General features: G+C 42.7%; 1 protein-coding gene and 1 long non-coding RNA gene across 3 annotated transcripts in view; one reads left to right on the forward strand and one right to left on the reverse strand.

Moving 5' to 3' along the window:
• Window positions 1–1,262, reverse strand: part of RERG (RAS like estrogen regulated growth inhibitor) — a 91,154-nt gene extending 89,892 nt beyond the window's left edge. Inside the window, exon 1 of one of the 2 annotated variants that reach the window (XM_005481872.4) lies at window positions 1,108–1,262. The gene's annotated coding sequence lies outside the window, so the exon portion shown is untranslated. The other variant, XM_074540064.1, reaches the window with a different exon arrangement.
• LOC141728869 (uncharacterized) lies at window positions 739–7,361 on the forward strand. The gene is made up of 4 exons (XR_012580137.1): window positions 739–870; window positions 5,398–5,492; window positions 6,268–6,384; window positions 7,100–7,361. It is a non-coding gene; the product is annotated as an uncharacterized LOC141728869 (long non-coding RNA).
• The last annotated feature ends 3,953 nt before the right edge of the window (window positions 7,362–11,314 follow it).

The raw sequence follows: 11,314 nt of genomic DNA on the forward strand, positions 1-11,314 counted from the left end.
GCTGTGAGCTCTCACTAGCAGTGCCTGCAAATAGCTGCTCTTTCCTTGAGCCCTCCAGCTCCAAAAGGGTTTCAATTACTCAGCAGCAGTTGCCTTAAAACCTTCTAAGCACTTGTACCTTGCTCACTGCCCTAAACAAATCCATACCCAGAAAGTTCTCCAGCGCTCCTTTTTAAGCTGCCTCAGCTCATACATAAACACTCAGCAAAGCACGGGGTCAGCAGAGGGATGCCAGAGTTCCTGGTGCAGCACTTTGAGCTGGGGAATTGTCTGTGCTCGCAGTTTTGCAGCATGACCTTGATTCTGCCAACCTGGACAGTGAAACCTATAACCATACCTGTCATTGCAGAATGCTTTAACATCTTCGGTGACAACACGGCAATTGTGAAGATGGTGATCCTGAGCCCTGACTAAAACCTCAAATACTCGGTGTCCCCCTTAAAGCAGTGTAGAACTTTACGTGTGACTGCAACCAGTGACGGGTCTGCTGCTGAGCTGAAGCACCCAATTTAGCCTTGAATTCTAACAGTGGTGTAGGATGTCAGCACTCCTCACTTACAGCAAAATCAGTTTCTAACATGTTGTTTGAAAAAAAGAAAAAAAAAGGAGGAAAAAGAGACGGAAGACTTTTTCCTGTACAAAAAGGCTTGTAAAAAGAAAAAGTAAAGACACCTTACGTCGAGAACGGTCCTGATTAATCTCTGATGCCTAAATGCTCCTGATTCCTTTTGCCTGAGCGTATCAGACCGCTCTCAGCGTGCAGGGACAGTCTGAACTGTTTCAGGACGTGGCGGAACGGGGTACTCCGGGACTGGGACACCGGCTCTGCCTCCCGCTCCGCAGCTCCGCTTCCTATTTCCCCGCAGTCAGGTATCGATTCCTCACCGGCACCTCCGTCCCTCGGGGCGGGCTTTGCTCCGCACCGCTCCGGGCAGGTGCGCGGGGCGGCTCCGCGGCTGCGGCCCCGCACTCCTCATCCTCCCTTCTGCCCGCACCCACCCGCGGAGAATCCGCACTCCTCATCCTCCCTTGTGCCCGCACCCGTAGAGAATCCCAGCCCCGCTCCTCACCCTCCCTTGTGCCCGGCTCGGCCCGCCCGGCTCTCACCTCTCTGCTCGCAGCCCGGCTCGGCCCCGGGCGCTCCCGGCGGCAGCGGCGCGGCCGCACAATGCGGAGGGTCCGCCCGCCCCTCGGCCCGGCTGCGGCTCCGCAGCGCCCGCGGAGCTGCCGCGCCACCTGCGGGCCGACGGGGGCTGCCGGAGCCGGGAGGAGCGGTGCGGAGAAGAGCGAGAGATCCGGAGTGAGAGGGAAAAATGCGGAGAGGAGCGGGAGGGATGCGGAGTGCGAGGGATGCAGACAACAGCGGGAGCGATGCGGAGAGGGAGGAAAGCACACAGAGGGCGGCCAAGGTGGCTCCGTCCCGGGAACGTAACCCGTGCCCAGCGCGGTGCCCAAAAGGAAGGGACGCAGCCCTGTAATCCAGCGGTGCCGCAGCCTTTAATTATGCGGGGCAGCTGCTGTTCGCTTGTGTGGATTCTGGGTAAGCGCTTGCCAGGGCTGTCCCGCAGTTTATTTTATTCCCTCTCTGGCTCTCTCAGTGCTGCTCGCCAGTACCGCCCTGTGCCACCCTGTCCCTCCCGTCCCGACAACAAAGTGTGACAGCAAAGTGGCAGCAGGGCTGCTGCCCCATCCGGCTGCTTTCCAGTAGCACCAACTTTCCACTCAGCTTTTCCCCCTCCCGACTTCCACACTTGGCTCATGGCAAAAGAAATTCTTATTTCAATTTGCAAATGGGCAGAACGAATCATGTAAGTGCATCAGCCTCTGCAAGATTTGTGTCAGAGCCAGGGATCAAGTTCTGAAATGATAGGACTGACAGCTCTGCCTTCCTTGTTTATTAAACTACCCAGTAATATAAAGATGCATTAGTAACAGATGTGAACCAGGGCTGGAAAGCACTTAGAGTTCAGTGGATGTTCCTCCTCTGTTTCTGTTCCAACTCAGATCTGAATGAGATACCAGATGAGTAAAAGAAAAGCTCTCCCTTCACTGTCTTCCTTCATGCAAAATTAAACAAAAGTTGGATTGGAAAAGATCTTCCATGGTCCAAGTCTTTGTACAGGAGCAAGATAAGTGTTTAGGGGGCAGGGTGGCAGTCCTGAGGAGAAATGAGAACCTCATTCCCCCTAAGAAGTGCCTGTTGGAGGCACTCAGGAGCAGATCTTAAAATACTTGTGTTGCAGATCATGGAAAGGCAAAAAAAAATTAGAAGGCAGATATAAAGCAGTAGTGTGGTTTATGCTTTACTTCTTAAAAGCAAGGGCTTTAAGCCTGCTCTCACTGCTTGGTTTGCATAATTTAGAGGGATTAGTTTTTTCCATCCTCCTAAGAGAGCAACTGATGTGTATTTTGCATCTGGGGAAATGTGTGTTGGTCTCGAGGCCTGACATTTGTTTTGTGTCTATGGAATTCACCCTGCATGGGGCTGTCAAATTAAATAGGATAACTGGCTTTTCCAAAACAGCAGATAATTTATTGGGCATTAAAATCCCAGTGGCTGTGCAGTCAGCTTGTGCTGAAGTCTGTTACTGGTGAAGAATTCAGTAAACATTAATCATGGACACAGGCAAAGATTTCAAGGGGCTGAGACCCAAGACTTGTCCAGGAGTGTTCCAGTTGCTGTTTGTTTTCTGTGTACTCACTGTGTTTCATAATGCTGATGAGGTTTGGGGGTTTTTTTGCTATCCAAAATGGATTTTGAAAGATTTAGTCTTTCATCCTGTAGATAAAGGGCCACCTTGCTTTGTCATAAGCAGTGATTTTGGTTGTTGTGGCTGGCATGGTGTATTTTCTCCATGGTTTTGCAATCTGTACCAATCAAAAAATGTTACCCCGGCGCTGGTATTGAGACCAATGAGTGAAGTCCATCATGTTGCTGAAGGATGGGGGAGGTTCCTTTTCTGCCTCTCCATTTTACGAACATTTGAGAGAAGGGAAGCAGTGCTGGGGTCTGATCCCTGGTGGTCTGTGTGCTGTCAGCCTGAATTCAGCCTCATCCAGCAGAAAATCTGGAGAACACTCTTTCCCATCCATCACAGCCAAGTGTCTTAGATTTCTCCCTTCTGCCTCTTGGTGAGTTCTACATACTGTTTCACAGCTTAATTAATTTTTGAAAATAGCATTTTGGTATATTTAAAATATTATTCTTGTTTCACCAGCAGGAGGACTAATCCCAGCACAAGAAGATAGCTGTCTAATGGGAATTACTAGGTGAAATGAGGGAAATTCACTCCTCTTGGTACACTCCTTTCTGCAGCTGTGGGGGATATATCTAGTTTAGCTCCCTGTTATCCAGACCTGACTGCACCCCTTTTAACTTAGGAAGATTCCACCAGTGCTCCACAACAAGAATTTTGGTTTGTTTACTGTCTAGCCTGTTATTAGAGCTTTGGACTGCAGTCTGAGCTTTGGGCTACCTTTCTTCATGAGAAAGATAAAGGCTGAAGAACAGATAATGAAATAGGAGTGTGAATAGCTTGAAATGCCAATGAAGCCACATGTTCCTAAGTCAAAACAGAATGCTGTTTCAGGGTTGATTAACAGAGGTCCATCCAAGCAGTTACAGCTGACAGAAGCATTTAAGAAAGACTCACAATTTCAAATACCACTAAACAATATTTTATGGGCTTTAAAAAATATATCCAGGTGCTGCCAAAGACCAGACAGTTATTTCTGCCTGGTATGGAGGTACTACTTTTTTAATGCCAAGCACTTCCACTGGCTTATTTTTTCATCCTGGATGCCACCAAAAAAGGTGTCTTTTTTTTTGTGAAAGCCAATGGCATTTGATTCCTGAAAAGTGAGAGAGAGGACTAGTGTGGCACTGCACACCTGGGAGCTAACACATGAAGAAGATATGTCAGCAGGAAAGGACCTGAAGATGGTTTTGGTTGTTGTTTTTTTAGTGTTTTTTGTTGTTTTTTCTTTTCCTTTTTTTTTTCCTTTTGAAGCTGAAAATCCCATTGTAGATGGAAGTTTTGTAGGTTTCAACAACTTCCAAAATGAGATTTGGGCACAGGGTTTGTTGAGACTCATAAGAGATGAAAAGCAAGACACAGATTTCAGAAGGTCATTTAGGAGTCTCTGAATCCTGTGGAACTGAGTGGAATTTCATTTCCTGAGCACCTTTGTGTAATTGAGCCCAAGTGCCTACAAACTGTAGAGCCGATCATGGCACAGGTGGCATGGATGAGAGAGCAGAACAATTCCTGCAGTAAGGAAGGGGCTGTTGAACTCAGGGCTGCTGTTGTAGAGAACAGCCCAGATCTGCCATTAGGATTGGTCTAGAACAGAGCACATCTGGTCATTTTTGCATTAAATAGCAAATCAGTGGCTTGGTTTAGTGTCACCCTTCCTTCTGCTGGGAGCTGAGATGATACTTGATAACTAGTAGGAAAACTACCAAATAAATGGCATGTTAACACTGTGCTTGCAGCTATTACTAAACGTTCACAGGGAAGGATTCATATTGTTTTCTTTATTTTCAGAGAATATCTTCCAAATGTTTTTGTGTTGGCTCTCAGCAATGTATATAAATCTTCTCAGTTACAGTTATCTAGCACAGTGAAAAATATTGCAACTTTGTCATTAAATTATGGATAAACTTTGCTGTTAGTTTGGCTTGTAGTCAATGTGAAATATTGCTGGTTTAAATTAATATTGCATTTTCTCATATTTTCCCTGGTAGCTTATGAAATGCTGATTTTACAGTTATGGGTTTTCTTGAGTGTAAGCTAAGCATTTATAACTTCTTTTTCTCTCCACTTTCAATATGTAGAAGAAAAATCTAATATGCAGTGCAGGCTTTATTCCTTAGAAGTGTTTATTTCTAATGGAATAAATAAACCACAATCCTTCAAGTATTTGGACAAGCTTAATCGAGTGGCCAGAGGAGGTACAGCTTCCCCATCAGTTCCACGTGAAGGTGCTCTGTGGAGCTGCCTGCAGAACCCAGGCTTCAACATTTTGTCCCTTTTGGCTCTGTGAGGTGCCCAAACAGGGCACAGGAGATGGACATGGGGTGCTCCTGACAGCCCAATGTGGATCTCACACATGCAAAAGCCTGTGTCCTAATGCAGACCTTCTGTCCCAGCAGGCATTTGGCACATTTGTGCAAGGAAAGAAACACACAGCTCGGGTTTCTTGCAGTAACAAGATTTTTATCAGGTATATTTAACAGTGATGCATGAGCAGAACTGAGAGGCACAGCCCAGTAGCAGCTACTGCCAAGTAGAGGAGAGAGGCATCAGCTCATGTTTTATAACACATGGCCAGCAGATACAATTTTTGCCTGAGCTAAAATTCTGCTAACCTTTGTTTCTTCTCACCATTGAACAGGTTGTGTGCTGAGAGTCTGTCTTTAAAAATGGGCAAGCTGAGAATCCACACTCATGGCCACGCAGCTGTGACAGCTCTGATCCCATCACAGCTGGGTATGCTGCTATTTGGTTTGCTCTATGTTTAGGGTTTGCTCTTCTGGTATTGTTATTTTTCCCTCCTCTGGTATTGTTATTTTTCCCTCCACACTTAGATCACAGAGAGATTGTTTGATAGGTTTTTGTTAATGCAAATGTAATTGCTGTATTATCAAAAAGAAAGCAGGGTGACTGTAACTCTCTTGCACATATCTTGTAACAATTGAATATGTTGTAATAATTAAATTAAATATATATAATTAAATATCTATAAATATCTACTGTATCTACTCTAAATATCTGTAAATATCTACTTACTGAACAAGTTCTGTTTCTGCACCAAAGTAAATTTAAACTAAAAACTAAATCACCTACAGAATAATCTGCAAATGGGCTAGAGAGATTTGTGTGATGGTTTTAATAAAGTACACTTCTAGAATTAAAACCCACTGGTAACAAACGTAAATTTTGCAACAAATGTGCAATCCCAGACTTTATTAATGAATGAGTTACACTGGTGTGTCATCTTAATTTGTTACAGATGTATTCATGTTCTTTGAAAGTACCAGTGGAAATTGTCATAAATTCATTTGCTGTTCACATTAATGACTGCTAGCCCTTATTCTTCCTCAGTGGTATTATGATTGCAATCTGGATTGCTGTAGGGACCCCACTGTAATCCATCATTGCTTCAGCATTCAAATTCTCTGGTGGAACCAGATATTGGTGTCGACAACATCTGGAGTTTTATGTCTCTCATCTTTTTTCTACCTCCTTCCTTCTGTTTAATCAGGAGAATGGGAAGGGGAAATTGCTGCTGTTGTTAACGTCTTCAAGACCCTGAGTGATTGCTGGGAGTTTGCAGCATGGCTGCACCTGGCAGGGAGGGGACACGGCTCTGTCCAAGGAGGTGAGACTGAGGAGCAGCTGCTCTCAGCTCACTGCAGGCCTGGAGAGGCAGGAGAGCACTTTTCCATCTTCTGTTCTGAATCCTAGCAGTGACTTTGACAGGGGATGCCCTTTCACAGAAAGGAAATATGCTTTTCTTGGCAAGCATGTTCCTTGTTTCTTTCACTGGGCCCATTTCATGTTCTATAAACCAGTTCTGTACTTGTATCAAGGGGAGACATGGGTGGATGTGGATTTTAAATAGGAATCTTTATCTATGCCTGATCAGATCCTTTCTTTCCTACTCAAATCCTTCAGATGCAAGTTCACTCTCAGGGCCAGGGCTTAAATGAGCTCAGGAATGCACTGCCAGGTAAATCTTCAGTATGGGGTTAGAGTAGCTTAGAGTGTGTCTGCCTGTCCTTACAGGGTGTAACAATACACTGCTTTATGGGAGTGTGACCTTGGCCCAAGAGACACTCTGATGTTTATAAATTCTCCCAAGATGTGTTTTCCCCTGTCCTGTCTGCTGTGCCTGGGAGGGGCTCACATAATAATATCCTTTAATAAGATAATTTATCATCCTCCTTTGAGTCTAGCCCTTAAAATTCCTCCTTGCCACAATACCTAACATCAACTTGAGAAATGTTTGTCTGCAAATATATTATGACCACTGCCTGTTGTGCTGAGGAATATTTTACAATCTTTGTCCTTCTCCATCTATCCAAATCCACCAGTTGTCTTGCAGGGCTGGGGTGTGTTGTGGTGGGGACCCAACCTTTGTGCACCCAAGCTGGAATGGCCTCTGTGCAATTCATGTCACTGGGATGGCGGCACCACTTCTAAACACCCTGAAGGAAAAGGAGTAAGTACACTTTTCATTCAAGGACTGGATGATCTGCTGTCCATGAGTCCTGCAAACAATTTGATTCACTATTTGAGGCTGTTGGGAGCTAAATTATTTCTTCCCTCCTTCCCTGTGTGCTTGGACTATGCAATTTTGCCTTAAAGTATATTCCTTCTCTTTGGTGCTGCTTTAGAGAATGATACACTGGGATTTATATTGCCACTTTTCTCCACAATATTTTCTAAAAGTAAAAACCCAACCAACTATTGGAATACCTGATGTTAATGTCATCCAAATACTTTCTTAGAACTATCCCTGAGTTCATTGTGTGGAATTTAGGAGCCTCAGACTCCTCTCTGTCCAGGGCACAGCTGGTGAAGGTAATCAGCTCTCCCAGCATTAGGAAAGAGCTGTGGCTGGTAACAGATGCTGAGCATTTCTGTGCTGCTCTGTGACTGTAGGACACAAGGTGATGGTGCTGGTGGATCATCCATCCTCATCTGGAAATCATTATTGCTGATTAGTCCAGCTTTTGGGCACTAATTACTGTTATCATATTCCCTGACAAAGTTTCTGGGAACTGGTTCCTGAGACTTTGTGTGTGCACTGGAAGTTTCAGGCATCAACAAAGACCTTTAGGCACCATCTGTAAATGGAGGATTAAAAAACCAACATAAAAGTTTCTTAGGACAAAATGAGAGAAGCAGTCAGAGCTTCCCTCCACTGAAAAGGAAGAAAATGTTAAAAAATTGATGTTACAAGCTCAAATTTCCCAACATGTTATCCTGTAGATAGCTCTGAAAGGACCTACTTTAAAAAGCAACTGGTAATGCCAGATTTTCAGAATCTTTTAAACACAGGTTTAATTTCTATGGACTCTCTGCTCAACAGATGGCACTTGAAGGATTTAATAAAAAGCAGTAATTAAAACTGCAGAAAAAAACACACCTAGTTCTTTACCCAGGGTTCCCATCTTCATATAAACACAAATCCTATGGAAAACAATGTAACATTTTTATGGAGATTAACTAAATAAGCAGTCACTAGTTTATTTAAACTGTTCATTATTTCAGTATCCACTGGTGGTAAGATTGCAGGAACACAATGAAGTGTACTCCTTACGAAACATTATTCTCTAATGCTTGTGCTATACCCTTAATTGTTATGGTATCATCCATAACAAAATGTAGTTTAAAAATTCATTAAATATTTTGAGATGTAGTAAGAAAAAAAGATTAAAGGAATAAATGTTCCATTTTGAAATACTTAGAGGTAATACTTAAAATTGGCTGAATATATTTTCTATTTTGTCCTCAGCTAGAAATAGAAATTCTACAGGAAACTTATAATTTAGAACAATGAATATAGCTGCCATATTCTTGCATGGTTAAAGAACAGGCTGTCCAATGGTACATTGTTTATTTCATTTGTTATTTGAATGTTCTGTCTCAGGAATGAAATAGCAGTTTTTTTTCCAGTCACACAAGATTTCAGTTCAGCCTTTTAATGCATACAGGTGCAGAGCAAATGGGAACGAATATATCAAATGAAATAGCTTAGTTATAAGAATTTTATAATATTTTGGCTGGTGTGGATGAAATTTATTCCAAACTGTAAAATCTTAAACAAAAAAGACCAATACCTTTCCCACAGTCAAGATCATTTCTGTTTATATATTCTATTTCCATTTGGTAAAGGACAGAGTTTATTTGAAGAATATCCTTGTAGAAAAGGATGAAAGCTTAAGACTTTTCTGTCATTTTCCAAACTGAAACACCAGAACAGCAGCTCACTGCTGACCTTGACCCAAAACAAGGAGATGCACAAGGGGTAGCTATTTTTGGTGATGTAACAGTGGTGTATAGAGCAGAAATTATTTCAGGTATTACTATTAAAATTCATCCATTGCTAACACAAAAATCTTGGTAAAAAAGGTATTTGCACTCCAAATTTTGTATTTGTTGAAAGGTATTTGCATTCCAAATTTTTTGATGTATATTTAGGAAGTCTTTAAGAGGCCATGATATTAATGAAGAATTCTTGAGCACATTTCTGAGTTCTCTGTTGCTTTTGAGAGCACCAACTCTTGCCTAAAAGTGCTGTTAATTGGATCAGTGTTCATCTTGTGAGTGGTTTAATGAATGGATGTGGAATCTGACATCTCTCCTGGGAGGCTGATGTTCAGATTCAGTATTTTGTAAATACTGGTTCTGTGTTAGAGGCTTCCAGCAGGCAGCCAAACTGGGAGGCCCTTCCCATCCATCCTGCCTGGGAGGTGGATGTGGGTCTGTGTCCAGGCTGTTTTATGTTGTTCCTCTCCAGATTTTGTCAGAAAACATGCTGAGAGGCCAAGATCATAATGTGGAGAGTGTTTCTAACTGGTGTCCCCATGCTGGGTGCGACCCCTCACAGTGTCCTGTCCAAAACAGCCAGGGCTGGTGGGTTATTTCATTTACCATTTAAAAAAGCCATTTAATGCATAATGACTCCAAGCTGCAGATCTCATTCTCTGCAGTCCATGGAATTACCTCTAACTTCATCTTTGGCTCTGAAGGCATCTTGGAGGCTCCAGTGTTTCAGTCAAATCTAACAATTTGCTGCTGATCCAGCCACCCTTCTCACCCAGCTAGAGATTGGTCACAGGCATCCTACCTCTGCTTAGAGTCAAAGTCACCTGTTTTGGTGAGATACATTGAGTTTAGCACAATACTCCTTTTTTCTTCTTTTTTTTTTTTTTTTTTTAGTTAAGTAGCTTAGATGGAACCCTTTGCTACTGATCAAATGAGTTCTATTTCCAGCTGAAGTGTTGAAGGTTTCATTCTCAAGGTCCATCCCTATTTTCCAAGAAGTGACTGTCCTGCAGCTGGAGTTGTGGGACTCCCTCCAGGAGTTCAAAATCTGGCATTCCCATTCTCTGTGATGTAACCTACCAGGAAAGTTTGTGGCATTTAATAGAAGATAAGAAATCTATTAAAATTACATATATTATGGTACAATCTTGTATGCACTTTTGCTCCATGGATAATTTTTGCTCTCCAGATCACAACAGCAGCATTCTGAAAAGCTGCATACTTGTCACTCCTATGAGTTTTTCACTCAACAAACTTTGTCTCAACTCCTGGTTTTGTCTTCCTCCCACTTTTACAACCAAGACCTTTTACAGCCACTTTAATTGTGAGCTATGGTCTGTCTGGCTTTATTACAAGATCTGAGGCAATCACCATCATCACCTGCAGCTAAATAAAGGGCTTGATTGCACTTTCTCTTGAGCCTGAATGGGACGGACAGCTTGGTCCCCTGTTATCCCCCTGACAACCACAACCCTTTCACTGAAATGACCATCCCCAGAGGCACACAGCTATTTAACACGGGGCTCAGGGTGGCACCTCTTAAAAGGCATAAGCTGCATTTAGAAAGTTGAATTACTAGGCTGACTTTCAAGCGAAACAAAGATAAAAAACCCTTTTAGGTTTCCAAGGCATGCCATGGGGAGAGGAACGTGTTTTATGTCCTTTTTTTAAGGCAGGCAGCGTGTGCATTCCCTGACCCTGTGCCATCTGCATCATTAAGCCACCTTCTTCCATGATTTATGGAAATCTTGCAAGTACCAAAACTCTGCTAACTATCCAGCCAAACTAAAAATAACCTCTGAAATTAATCCACTGTAAAAATGTTTGCCTTCAAGAGAGAAAGCGATTTATTTTTTACAACCTTTCTACTGTGTTAAAATTCTGATTAAGTTACTGGTTACAGATTGTACCAAGAAATTTAAAGCTACTAATTACTTGCAAGCTTCTTCTGAATGTTAATTAGAGAAACCTGGTGTAGGTGCTGCTTTGAGCTATTAAAATGCTGTTAGAATAATGTCTATGGAAGAAACATAGCTCTTAAGATTAGACTGTTTATGCATAGAAATTTCCCTAATGGGGTGCAAATTTATCTTTCATTTGTACCAAGTGTTGAACACTCATCCTATATTTTGAAGCATTTTCTTGAGTTTGTTCATTTTTCACAGGACTAATTGGAAGGGTGCGTTAAGACATCAAAAATCTGCAGAGCTAAACTACCACTAGCAGCAGGACTGTTCATTAAATCCTGCTTTCTG

The sequence above is a fragment of the Zonotrichia albicollis genome, chromosome 4 (assembly GCF_047830755.1).
Source record: "Zonotrichia albicollis isolate bZonAlb1 chromosome 4, bZonAlb1.hap1, whole genome shotgun sequence".
Classification (NCBI taxonomy): Eukaryota; Metazoa; Chordata; class Aves; order Passeriformes; family Passerellidae; genus Zonotrichia; species Zonotrichia albicollis.